Here is a 13899-nt window from a genome sequence, read left to right as displayed (position 1 = left end):
AAACAAGAAGGAAAAAGAATAGAGAGAGGAAGGGATACAGATTAGTTAAGTTCTAATTTATAGAAACTAGAAAAGACGGCTTACATCATCCTCGCCAACAAAATGCCTTCATTGATGATTAGGCACATCATTCAAACATGCAGGAATTGCATTCTTTGTAGAAACAAGTATGAGCATGGTTAGCCTTTGTATTCTACTCATTAGAGCAGCCTTGGCTTCCTCCTCTTCCTCTAATCTTGACTGCATTTTCACTTGACCTTCTTCCAACTGTTATATCAATAACAAAAGGTGAACATCATATGAGAACATAAATCTGCATAGCTAGTCTCACTGGAAGATTGGAAGATCAAAAACTAAGAAAAAAACGTCAAACAGGTTTGGTTCAATGTTAGTCAAACAAAGCCAATTCTATACAAATGCAGAATATAAAAGATTTGGAAGGAAACCTGTTGTCTTAAGCTAATAATCTCCTCATGACTGATCAAGTTCTAGTTTGAGGCTTGATATTTCTCTTTGATACTTTTTAATCGAAGACTTTTCATCAATAATCTGGAAGAAGAGAGATTTTATAAATCACTTAACAAATAAGAAGCTATGGGTCAAAATCTTTAGTCTATAGCTGCCTAGTTACTTCATATTCATGCTCGATAACAGTCCAACCTGATCATGACTATTCTTAGTATCAAAATAACCATTTAGACAAGCTTGTTTGACATCAAACTGAAAATGTGGGTGAATCTTCAAATGTCCAGAACATTTATCTCCAAAAATGGAACATTTGATATTTCTCATAGAAAACAATATCAAGAGGATATCAGGAAAGATAAGGGGAGCTAATATTATAGACAACAAAAGATTGTGAGATAGATGATTACATAATTGCCAAGCTCTCTCTTCTTTACTTCTCTGCTCCTGCATATAATTTCCAACCTCTCTACTCTCTTCCAAATTTATACATTATTACCAAGCTCTTTGCTCTCTTCCAAATTTACTGGGGATATGTCAGTTCCTTGTTAGATCCTATTCCCTGTTTCTTGCTTTTATTATCACTCTTTCTCTCTCTCTTTCTTGCATTTCTTGCATTTAGTGAACAAAATTCCCACGGGTCTTTTCCCAACTTGGGTGTCATTGTAAATGTAGCTCAACTGTTAATTGAATCTCTATTTTTTAATTCAATCATGGAAAAGATTAGAGGAGACTCTTGGTTGAATGCAGTGAAAAAGGCTTTCAGGTCTCCCATTAAAGACACCCAGAAAAGTAGCAGCAGAAGGAGATTAGAAGACAATGAACAAGAAGAGGAAGAGAAGGTAACAACAATCCTGCTACAACATCATTCTCGATGTGTTTTCTGTACAAAAATTCTGTTTGTAAATCATTTCTACCCATGTTGATTTCTGTAAATGAAATTTTTTGTAGAAGAGAGGAAAGCGAAGATGGATTTTTTGCAAACCATCGCATCATGAAACCACGATATAGCACAATGAAGCTAAGAACTTAACTAATAGTAATATTGCTAATACTTGTCAGTAGGATAAGAATCACAATATCAACAAGCTATTCCAACCAAAAAAAAAATCCATAAAAAATTTATAAAAAAAATTCATAAAAAATTTATGTCAGTAGGATAAGAATCATAGCATCAGGAATACTAACGTCAACTACAAATCAGTCATCATCAACATGCATAGGAGAGCACCAACAAACTAGTCACCAGCACCAATTTTGCTAGCATGACCAATTCGAAAGTCCAAATATTACATTTAATTTAACATAGCAAAAAAATCTGATCAAATTTTCAACAGGTATTAATTCAACTAAACATTTCAAATACATATATATATATATATATATAAGTTTTGAAATTGAAAATCAATGTACCTTCTTCGTGTGCATCATCAAGCCATTGCAAGTGTAGATCCCAGCATCTTGAAGCTTCTTCACATCTCCGACATTGATTACCTGGGAAATCACTGCAAAATCACATGAATACAAACAAAATGAAATTATAAATTAAACTTCGATTAAGTTAAAACAGAGCACATGCTGACATGCTGATCCAATTTCTATACATGCAAAACCACAGAAATCCATCACTGATCATGACTATTGAACTTATAGTAAAGATATATAGAAGAAAATTAAAAGTAGATCAAAAAGATATGTGAATCTCAGTATAAATCAGAGTTACTCAACAATGAATGAACACAGATATATATATATATATATGTGTGAAACTATAGCAAAAAGATTGATTCGAACCAAAGCTTCCTAGCTGAGAGAGAGTTAGATTGACCGAGAGAGAGAGAGAGAGCGAGAGAGAGAGAGAGAGAGAGAGAGAGAGAGAGAAGAATTTTTTAAAAGAAAATCTAAAGTTTCAGACCTTTGATTCTAAGAAATATAGGCAAGTGGGACAAAGATATAAATTTTTTAAAAGAAACCAATATTTCGCAGAAGAATGAGAAAAAAAAAATCTTAGCAACCAAACAGAGTTCAAAGTTTCAATTAAACTTACCAGATCATTGTGCTTTTTCTTGGTGTCCCAATGGGCACTGAAGAACTCCTCCTTGCACTACAGTGACTCAAATACTTAAGTTGAATACCTAGCAAGCTAAATAAAACAAATCAAAACAAGAGTGATGGAATGTAAATCGATGAAAACCAGAACAAATAAACAAATCACATCCTTACAAATAAAACAGCTCCAGATCCCACAACCTATGTATTGCAAAACCAGCACTCTTTTTCTTTTTCCTTTTCTTTTTTTTCTTTTTTCTTTTTTCTTTTTTCTTTTTTCTAAGGTGTAAACAATCTATTCAACAAACTCAAATGAGTCATTTTCATCTCCTACTACTGCAGAATATATATATAGAATTTAGACCTGATATTTACGGATCTGATCAGAGAGATAGCAGATCTGAGAATAAGATCTACGTCTCTAGATCGTTAAACTCACGACCCATCTCGATTATATAAACCGCTAATTGCCTGGAGACACTGACATTGCACTCGAAACCCTAGACAAAATCCATTCGCCATGAACGAGAAAAGCTTTCCATGTATCCCATTGCATGTACTAGAAAGAGAAATAGACCACAAACGAAGAGAAAGAACACCAAACAAAAGCAAAAATGCTAGTGAATCTACAAAAATCAACCAAAAATATATTCCAAATCGTTGTTTTAACCATGAGATTTTACAGATCTTGAGTGAACTTAGCAAATCTAGGTTAGAAAACCCTTACCTTGAGCCCTAGATCGATTTAGATCAGAAGGATTCGACCAATCTCGAAGATATACGCTCAAATCAGGAGGGAGAAGAAGATTTTCTAGATCAAAATCACCAAAAAACGATGGAAATCAAAGAACCAGCTCTCGATCTCTCTCTTTCTCTCTCTCTCTCTCAAGTCGCGTCTCTGTTCAATCGACTGAAATCAAAAAGCATATCATCGGTAAAATTACCTTTGTAAAAGGGCAAAAAAAAAATCCCCTATTTCACGTACACAAAACTGTGCCGTTTTACTGGCACAAATGTTACCCTCCGTTTCATACCATGTTATACCGCCGTTTGCTAATAAACTAGTATAGCATAATCAGGGAATTTAAAAGATTTGTTCACAGATTGGACGGCATTTGTCAAAAACGCCACCAAAAAAACGTGGTTATATCTCATTTTTCCTGTAGTGTGAAGACAACTTTCATTAAAGCCTTCATCATCTAACTTCCCAGTAGAGATTAAATTGAGGCGAATGTCGGGAACAAGCCTCATATCTTTAAGCAACAACTTACAGCCCAAATTTGTTTCCAAGCAGACATCACCCATGTCAATAATCTTGGACAAACCTTCATTACCCATTCGAACAGAACCATAATTTCCTTTGGTATAGGTAGTGAAGAAATCAACTCGAGAAGTCACATGAAAAGAAGCACCCGAATCAATCACCCAATTGCTCTCTTGGTCCACAAAATTGATACAATCATCTTTACAAACGACCATAAGATCATCGGTAGTAACTACTGTTGTGTCTTTTTGCTTCTTATCCACACTTTTGTCACGCCTTTTCTCCTTGTTCTTGAGCTGTCGGCATTCTCGCTTCATGTTCCCTTTCTCATGGCAATAATAGCACTCAATGTCTTTCTTTGAAAAACAACCATATTTTGATTTGTCACGGCTTTGATCACGACCATGAGGAGTCTTACTCCTCCCCCTTGTTTTGCTTCGGCCTCTCACAACGAATGCTTCCGAATGAGAGGAACCCGCTGATTTTCTTCTAGTTTCTTCATTCAACAGGCTACTAGTGACTTAGCCCATTGTGACAACTCCATTGGGCGCCGAATTAGTAACGGTCACCACCAAAATCTCCCAACTTTCGGGCAAAAAACTAAGCAACATCAAAGCCTGCAACTCATCATCAAAACCAATTTTCATAGAAGCAAGTTGGTTAATAATACTCTTTATTTCATTCAGATGTTCTGAAATAGGGCTGCCCTATTTATATTTTAAATTAACCAACTTACGAAACAGAAAAGCTTTATTTGTGGCTGATTTTCTATCATAAAGTCTCTCTAATTTTTTCCATAAATCATGTGCCAAAGTTTCAGTAGCAACATGATGAAATACACTGTCATCGATCCATTGACAGATAACACCAACAGCTTTTCAATTAAGCCTATTTCATTCATCATCTTTCATACCCTCGGGTTTGCCAGAATCACCGTCAATGGGTCCATATAAATTTTTACAAAATAATAGGTCCTCCATTTTAGTTTTCCAAGTTATCCAATTGCTTCCATTGAAGCCAGACATGCGACCCACATTCTCCTCCATTGATTTACACAAATAAATAAACCCAAATTAACCGTAAGCTCTGATACCAGTTGTTAGGAAAAATATGTGATTCCCCACAAATAAATCAATCAATGAGAATAAAAACTAATGCGGAAAAATTAAATCAAAAGCAACACAAGAATTTTTAAGTGGTTCCCTCAATGTGAGGTACGTCCACGGGATCGAAATCCAATTCCACTATCAACCAAATAAGTGTCCAAACGATTACAAACGAGACACCAATTGTCTCACAAAACCACCCTTAGGTGAATTCTAAATAATTACAAATAAACAAAAGGAAAGACCTCACCAAATAGATGAATCAAAATATTCAGAACCAGAGTGGTAGCAGACCACCAAATTGTATCAAATCTGTAACCCGAAAAATACTTTGAAACACACACTACGTGAGACAAAAATACTCACCCACGCAAAAGACCACCTCACAAATTAATTGAGCAATCAACCTTCTAAACAGTGCACCAGGTTTTCTTTCCCTCCATGTTGCACCCACCGAATTGATGTATGTAATCTATCACTCTCTTTCACCGAGAAAAGTTTTGCTGCTCACATTTTCTCAAGGCAAACAAAAACAATATATATATTGTTAAATCTAGGACTTATTTTATCAAAACCCTAGTTGTATCCAAATTGAATTGGGTTTCTACAAATTAGATATAACATATAAAAATCTATTACAACTAATATCAAACCAAATTAAACTCTTTTAATAAATCAATTGGGTCCTACACTCCAATAAGGAGGTATACCCAATAGAACGCTATATATATTTGAGGTTCTCTGTAAGCAAATTAGCAATTATGTTTTGTGACTCATTTAACTATGTTGACAACACTTTTTGTTGCACCACATTCTTAATAATGAGAGTTTGTGAAGAATAATAGAGACGAAACAATGTATATTTTTTTCTATAACAGAGACGAAAGAGGAAAAAAGAGGAAAAAAGAAAGAGGAAAGAGGAAACAAAACATATAACAGAGACGAAAGAGGAAAAAAGAAGACGACAGAATGTTGAAATTAAATCTAAATATTTTTTTCTTTTTTGGAAGCCAAATTGAGTTTATTTATAAAGTTAGAAAATCTTAACAACGTATATATAGGAACCTTTAGACTGTTCATACTAAACATTGAAATAAGTAACTTGAAATGTGCTTATTCGAACGCAAATGACCTTGGACTATTTAAGAATCAAGATGTACTAAACATTGAAGGTCGTGGAGGAACTGAAATTGCAAGCACTCCCTCCAACATTTGTGTGATCTTTCTCATTGAAGGCGTGATCGAAGGATCCTCTTGAGTGCACCAAATTGCAACCATCACTAGTCTCTCTACTCTCTTCATGTCACTCCTTGCATCCTCATCATTTTCGACTATCTTGTCTAGCTTTCTTTTGCAGTAGCAATCATAGGCAAAATCTACTAGTGCTAACTCTTGACCCATGCGGAATGCAACACTTGACTTGCAACAAATGATCTCAAGCAACATCATCCCAAAACTATAAACATCTACCTTAACCGTGATGGAAGCTTTCCTAAACCATTCAGGAGCAAAGTACCCGATTGTCCCTCTTATGCCTGTGCGTGCAGTTCGAGTTTGCTCAGCCAGCAAAGGTTTGCCAATCCAAAGTCTGATATCCTGGGCGTGAAGTACTCATCCAACAGTATGTTTTGAGGCTTTATATCACAATGGTCTTGGGTTTTGAAAACAAACCCTAATTGTTACTAAATTGAATTGGGTCTCCACAAATATAGTATATAAAAATATATTATACCTAAACCAAGCCAAATTAAAACTCTTTTTCCAAAATCAATTGGGTCCCACACTCCAATAAGGAGGTATACCCAACAATTCTCTCCCTACCGACTTAGGTGGAGAAATCAACCATACCCGCCAAAGTTCGACACTTTAAATGTTTGTCCCTCGACAAAGTCTTTGTCAACATATCTGAAATATTATCATCTGTGTGAACCTTTTCGAGTTGTAACAATTTCGAATCTAACACATTACGAATCCAATGGTATCTCACATCAATGGGTTTCGATCTCGAATGAAAAGTACAATTTTTACTCAAGTGAATAGTACTTTGACTATCACAATAAAGCACATACTTTTCTTGTTTTAAACCCAACTCTTGCAAAAATTTCTTCAACTATAACTCTTCTTTGCAAGCTTCCGTAATGGCAATAAATTTAGCTTCGGTAGTTGAGAGAGCAACACATTTTTGTAATTTAGATTGCCATGCCACAGCTCCCCCTGCAAAAGTCATCAAATACCCCGAAGTAGATTTCCTAGAATCAACATCACCGGCCATGTCAGAATCTGTGAACCCATTAAGCATCGGTTTGCCATTCCCAAAACATAAACACACCTTCGAAGTCCCTCGAAGATACCTTAGAATCCATTTTACCGCTGCCCAATGTTCTTTACTCGGATTAGAGAGAAAACGACTCACCACACCAATAGCGTGAGCAATATCTGGCCTTGTACAAACCATGGCGTACATCAAAGAACCAATTGCTGAAGCATAAGGAACTTTCAACATCTCTTCTTTGTCTTTCTCACTTGTAGGACATTGATTCAAACTAAGCTTGAAGTGACCCGCAAGTGGACAACCAACCGACTTTACTTTATCCATATTGAACCTCTCAAGAACTTTCTCAATGTAGCTTTCTTGAGACAACCAAATCAGCCCCTTTTTGCGATCACGAACAATTTTCATACCAAGAATTTGCTTTGCCGGCCCCAAATCTTTCATAGCAAAAGACTTGCTCAACTCCAATTTCAACCTGTTTATCATGGTAGAATCTTGACCCACAATTAATATGTCATCAACATAAAGCAAAAGAATAATAAATTTGCCATCCGAAAAAATTTTCACAAACACACAATGGTCCGAAGTGGTTTTAGAAAAACCATTATTCATCATGAAAGAGTCAAATTTTTTGTACCATTGCCGCGGGGCTTGCTTGAGGCCATACAAACTTTTCATCAATTTGCAAATAAATTTCTCTTTCCCTTTCTCTACAAAACCTTCCGGTTGCTCCATGTAAATTTCTTCTTCAAGGTCACCATGAAGAAATGCGGTCTTCACATCAAGTTGCTCAACTTCAAGGTTCATACTTGCAGCCATGCCAAGTACAACCCGAATAGAAGACATCTTCACAACTGGCGAGAAAATCTCATCAAAATCAATACCTTTCTTTTGCCCAAAACCTTTCACAACAAGACGTGCCTTGTACCTCAGATTCTTGCCATCATTCTTCAATTTGAAAACCCACTTATTTTTCAAAATTTTCCTCCCTTTAGGCAACTTCACTAAATCATAAGTCTGGTTTTCAAGCAAGGAATTCATCTCCTCGTTCATGGCCTTTTTCCAATCACCTTTCTTTTCATGCTCAATTGCTTCTTGGTAGCTCTCAGGCTCCCCTTGATCAGAAATCAACACAAATTCATTAGGAGGATACTTTCTTGAAGGTTGTCGGTCCCTTGTAGATTTCCTCAACTCAAGTTGTGGTGGTGGTTCTTGAGTTGGATGCTCTTCCTCAATTTCTGGCTCAACCTCATTAGAATTAGCATCATCCTCTATATCTTCAATAGGTGGCTGCACATCTCCCCCATTTTCATCATCAACTGAAGATGAAGGAGATGGATCCATGTCAATGAGATCACTAGTTTTTGGCTCCGGTTGATCACCTTTGCCAAAGTCTTCAATTGTTTGGTCTTTAAGAAACACAACATCACGGCTTCAAATGACTTTCTTGTCGCCGGATCCCACAATCTATAACCAAATTCATCACGCCCATAGCCAAGAAAAATGCATTGCCTTGACTTGCTATCAAGCTTAGACCTCTCATCTTTTGGAATGTGAACAAAGGCTCGGTAACCAAACACTCTCAAGTGCTCATAAGACACATCTTTATCAGTCCAAACTCTTTCTGGAACATCACCATTCAAAGGATAGGAAGGAGACAAATTGATCACGTCAACTATTGTCTTCAATGCCTCACCCCAAAAGGATCTTGGCAATTTAACTTGTGAAAGCAAACACCTTGTTCTTTCCACAATGGTGCGGTTCATTCTCTCGACAACTCCATTTTGTTGAGGAGTCTTCTTAACTGTCTTTTGATGCCGAATACCTTGGCTGGGACAATACTCATCAAATGGCCCAATGTATTCACCACCATTGTCTGATCGGATGCACTTCAATTTCTGCCCTGTTTCTCTTTCAACCATGGCCTGAAAAAACTTAAATACTTCTAGAACTTGATCTTTAGTTTTTAGTAGAAAAGCCCAAACTTTCCTTGAATAATTATCAATGAAAGTAACAAAATAAAGTGCACCACCATGTGTTCTAACTTTTAAAGGACCACAAACATCTGAATGAATCAACTCCAAAACATTTTCTTTTCTAGAAGCAACATTTTTATGAAAAGAAACTCTATGTTGTTTACCCACCAAACAATGAACACAAGTTTTAAGATGTGTACCTTTCAAACCGGGTAGAAGCTCTTTCTTGAACAAAACTTGCAGCCCCTTTTTCACTCATATGGCCAAGCCGCTTGTGCCACAATTCGGTAGAAGTATCATCTTGAAGTGCATTGACAACACCTTTACAAATTTTTCCTTGCATCGAATAAAGTGTATGAGTCTTCTTGCACTTAGCCACCACCAAAGAACCCTTTGTGAGCTTCCATATTCCATCACTAAATTTGTTATTGAAGCCTTCATCATCTAGCTTCCCAATAGAGATCAAATTGAGGCGAATGTCGGGAACATGCCTCACATCTTTAAGCAACAACTTGCAGCCCAAATTTGTTTCCAAGCAAACATCACCCATACCAATAATATTGGACAAACCTTCATTACCCATTCGAACAGAACCATAATCTCCTTTGGTGTAGGTAGTGAAGAAATCAACTCGAGAAGTCACATGAAAAGAAGTACCAGAATCAATCACCCAATTGCTCTCTTGGCCCACAAAATTGATACAATCATCTTCACAAACGACCATGAGATCACCATTGGTAGTAATTACTGTTGTGTCTTCTTGCTTCTTGTCCACACTTTTGTCACGCCTTTTCTCCTTATTCTTGAGCTTTCGGCATTCCCGCTTCATGTGCCCTTTCTCATGGCAATAATGGCACTCAATGTCTTTCTTTGAAAAAGAACCATCTTGTGATTTGTCACGACTTTGATCACGACCATGAGGAGTCTTACTCCTCCCCCTTGTTTTGCTTCGGCCTCTCACAACAAATGCTTCTGAATGAGAGGAACCCGCTGATTTTCTTCTAGTTTCTTCATTCAACAGGCTACTAGTGACTTGGCCCATTGTGACAACTCCATCAGGTGCCGAATTACTGACGGTCACAACCAAAGTCTCCCAACTTTCGGGCAAAGAACTAAGTAGCATCAAAGCCTGCAACTCATCATCAAAACCAATTTTCATAGAGGCAAGTTGGTTAACAATACTCTTTATTTCATTCAGATGTTCCGAAATAGGGCTGTCCTCTTTATATTTTAAATTAACCAACTTACGAAATAGAAAAGCTTTATTTGTGGCTGATTTTCTTTCATAAAGACTTTCTAATTTTTTTCATAAATCATGTGCTGAAGTTTCAGTAGCAACATGATGAAACACACTGTCATCAATCTATTGACGGATAACCCCAACGGCTTTTCAATTAAGCCTATTTCATTCATCATCTTTCATACCCTCGGGTTTGCCACTATCACACTCAATGGGTCCATACAAATCTTTACAAAATAATAGGTCCTCCATTTTAGTTTTCTAAGTTACCCAATTGCTTCCATTGAAGCTAGACATACGACCCACATTCCCCTCCATTAATTTACACAAATAAATAAACCCAAATAAACCATAAGCTCTTATACCCTTAGGTGAATTCCAAATGATTTGGGTGCTGCACTCTTCATGTAAGTACATTGCCCTCTTGCAATTCCAAATGCAATTTGTATTCTTTGGTTCCAATAGGGCCTGGAGATCCCGAACAGAAGGCTTGCTAAGGAGCCGTTGCTCATGTATTCATATACCAAAAGCCGGTGCTCCCCTTCATCGCAATAACCAAGCAATCGGACTAAATTCTTGTGGTGAGTCTGGCCGATCACACTTACTTCTGTTTTGAATTCTCTCTCTCCTTCTTGTACCACTTTGTCCAACTTCTTGACCGCAACAAACCTCCTATGATCTGATGGTAAGACCCCTTTATAGACTCTGCCAAAAGCACCGTGTCCCAGTTTCTGTTTAAAGCCGCCGGTTGCTTCTTCAAGCTCTTGGTATCCATAGCTTGTCACATTCATTGCAGAAGTGTTTGACCTTGACTGCATATTTAGCAATGTCTTCCGATATGAGATGAAAGCACAAACTGAAATGCCTAACAGCAGAAGGAAATTGAAAAATAAAGAGCTGCCAAGGATTATTGATCCAACGAGGATCAAGGTGGAATTATCTTTCTTACTTGGATATCCCTTAGGTACTTTTATCAGAGCGGTTTTATTTAAACTAATGGTTTTTCTTCCATTGGAAAGAGGAAACTTCTTCAACAAACAACTATTCCCACCATAAATTGCAGCAGCACAGAAGCAATTGTATCTGCAATATTCGATGCAACTCTCCTTGTTTCCTGCTGTCTGTAGTTCATAATCTGCTAATGGCCAGTCTGTATCATTTCATTCCTTAAAATCTATCATCTCTGGCTTTGTCTCCCATCCATCTTCTTGGCAACTAGGTACTGGAAAATTAGGTTTGCAGCCTTTTTGGATGCAAAATGGATCCACGAGTGAATACCCATCTGGGCATAAACATGTGGGCTTGCTATCAATGTTAACACAATAGCTATTGTATCCACACGCGCCACTGCCGAGACTCCCTGTGATTAAGCAGACATCATCGGGAATGTGTAGTACTGCTGACCAAGACAAGCTGCAATCACTTTGGGCTCCGGTCCATCTTGGGTGATTATATAGTCTGAAGACTCCGTCATTGTCGATCCTTGCCATGTGAAAGGAATTTTGTTTTAAACCCGTCTTGTCTATTGTAAAGTTGTATACATTTCGAGTCCCTTCTTTCACATAAATGTATTCACCACTCTCAGCAAAAGATCAATTGAGCTTTGGAATTAGCTTGCAAAGTTCCACTAGCCCAATAAGCCCCGTTCTTGTCTCCGGTTGGCATCGATACAGTGTACATCACAAGATTGCCATCGCCCTGCATATGAAGCAGGAATCGTCCATCAGTGTAATTTGTCTCTGACAAGCGAGACCAAAGCTTCCCTTCGTTGGCCAATTTTTGTCCTGGCAAGATTGTGTCACGTTGGTCTTGGAAACTCTCCCATATAATAGAATCTTCGTTTAGAACTACAAAGTTCCCCGTATCAAGCATAGCAGCACAATTGGATTTCGATCCTGCAACGTTGGTTGTAGCGTTCCATATGACGTTGTCTTCGGGGTCAAAGAGTTGAAGCCCCCCATCTTTGGTCAGTTTAACTATTGATCCTTCCCTTGTTGGAACACCATCATTAGCTGACCAAACTATAGTCTTATTTGGTATTTTGTCGAACCATATGGCTAGCAGGAACAACATATTTCCATCGGGAGATTTTTCGACTCGTTGAAATGCAAAGGCAAAATCACCAGATTGTGAAGGCCAATTAATGTCATTTCCTGCTGACAAATTTTTGCCCAATTCAACATTACAGTTAGATTTGTTGATGGCAAAAACAACTGGAAAGAGAGGAAAAAGAAGTAAAAGAGAGTAAAGTTGTAAAAGAACTGAAGAAGCCATTGCTGGTGTTGTCTTAGCCTTCATGTGAGAACTTATAATAACATTCTTCAATCGTATTTTTTTTTTTTTTTAATTCTTTTCTTTGTGTGGACTTTTCGCTGTGGACATTTTCCATCCATTTTCATGACTACTTTGAGCAGTTCTCAATAGAAATTTCACTTTGATCTATTCTCATGACTACTATTAGTTATTTGACTTACAACCAAAAGGGAAGTACTAAAAAACTCATCTTTCATATGAAATTTATTTTTGAAGAATAATATTTTTCAAAACAATGAATTTCACCGTTCTGGAAAAATGATTTTGAAATTCTTCTGCAACCCTATTTATGTATTTGTCTTTTTGAAAAAAAATCTCTTTTTACACTTTATTTGTTTGGGCCAAAAATATTTTCTAGAAAATGCTTTTCACATTTTCTAGAGTTAAGTATATCGGAAAATAAAAATCAATGGAAACCGTTTTCAACAGTTAACAGAAAATATTTTCCATGATCAACGGAAAACAAAGATATTTGGATTAAATATATTATTCACTTTTAAAAAGTAAAAAATATTTTTCGAATGTCAGCACATTACCACCACTATCATTACCTTCACCACACCCACAACCACGACCGTCGCCATTGCCGCCGCCTCCACCACCACCACTTCCACTGTGCCGCTGCCACTACTACCATCACTAATGCAACAATTAATACATTAATTTTAAAAATGCAACAGAGCATAGGGAAACATTTTTTATGAAAAATATTTTTTGAAAAAGAATTTCTGCCAAAATAAATGGAGGCTAAGTGGGATCTTAATGTTTATTTCAAGATTTCCATTGCTTGTTTTCTTAGCAGCAAGTTTTTTTTTCTTTTGACAATCTCACAAATTTATTTTATTTTTCAAATTTAAATTTATACCATATATTTAAATTTTAAATATTTTTTAAATAAAAATTTTAAGTAGATAACATTTATGTTGTTGGGCGAAAAAAAAAGAAGAGAAAACATTGTGTTTGATTTTAATTTTTTGAATTTAATTTTTTAAAAATTGAGTTTTTTATTCTTCGTATTTTTTTGTTTTTAGTGAATATTTTTAAAATTTTAAATAACTTTTTTTAATTTTTTAGATGCATGTATCTAAATAGTAAAATATTTGTGAAAAATATTTTAAAAATTTAATAAATACACAAAAATATGAAAAATATACTGAATTTTTATATTTTTTTTTGTATTTTTGGTATTTAATGAATTTTTTTTAAAAAAAAAA

The 13899-nt window shown here is 36.3% G+C and overlaps 1 pseudogene; it reads right to left on the bottom strand.

The window, feature by feature from the left end:
- Positions 1 to 6033: 6033 nt before the first annotated feature.
- Positions 6034 to 12662, bottom strand: LOC114276416 (G-type lectin S-receptor-like serine/threonine-protein kinase LECRK3; annotated as a pseudogene).
- Positions 12663 to 13899: the final 1237 nt, after the last annotated feature.

The sequence above is a fragment of the Camellia sinensis genome, chromosome 2 (genome assembly GCF_055761805.1).
Source record: "Camellia sinensis isolate YWXY chromosome 2, ASM5576180v1, whole genome shotgun sequence".
Classification (NCBI taxonomy): Eukaryota; Viridiplantae; Streptophyta; class Magnoliopsida; order Ericales; family Theaceae; genus Camellia; species Camellia sinensis.
This window is presented reverse-complemented; position numbering and strand designations above follow the sequence as displayed.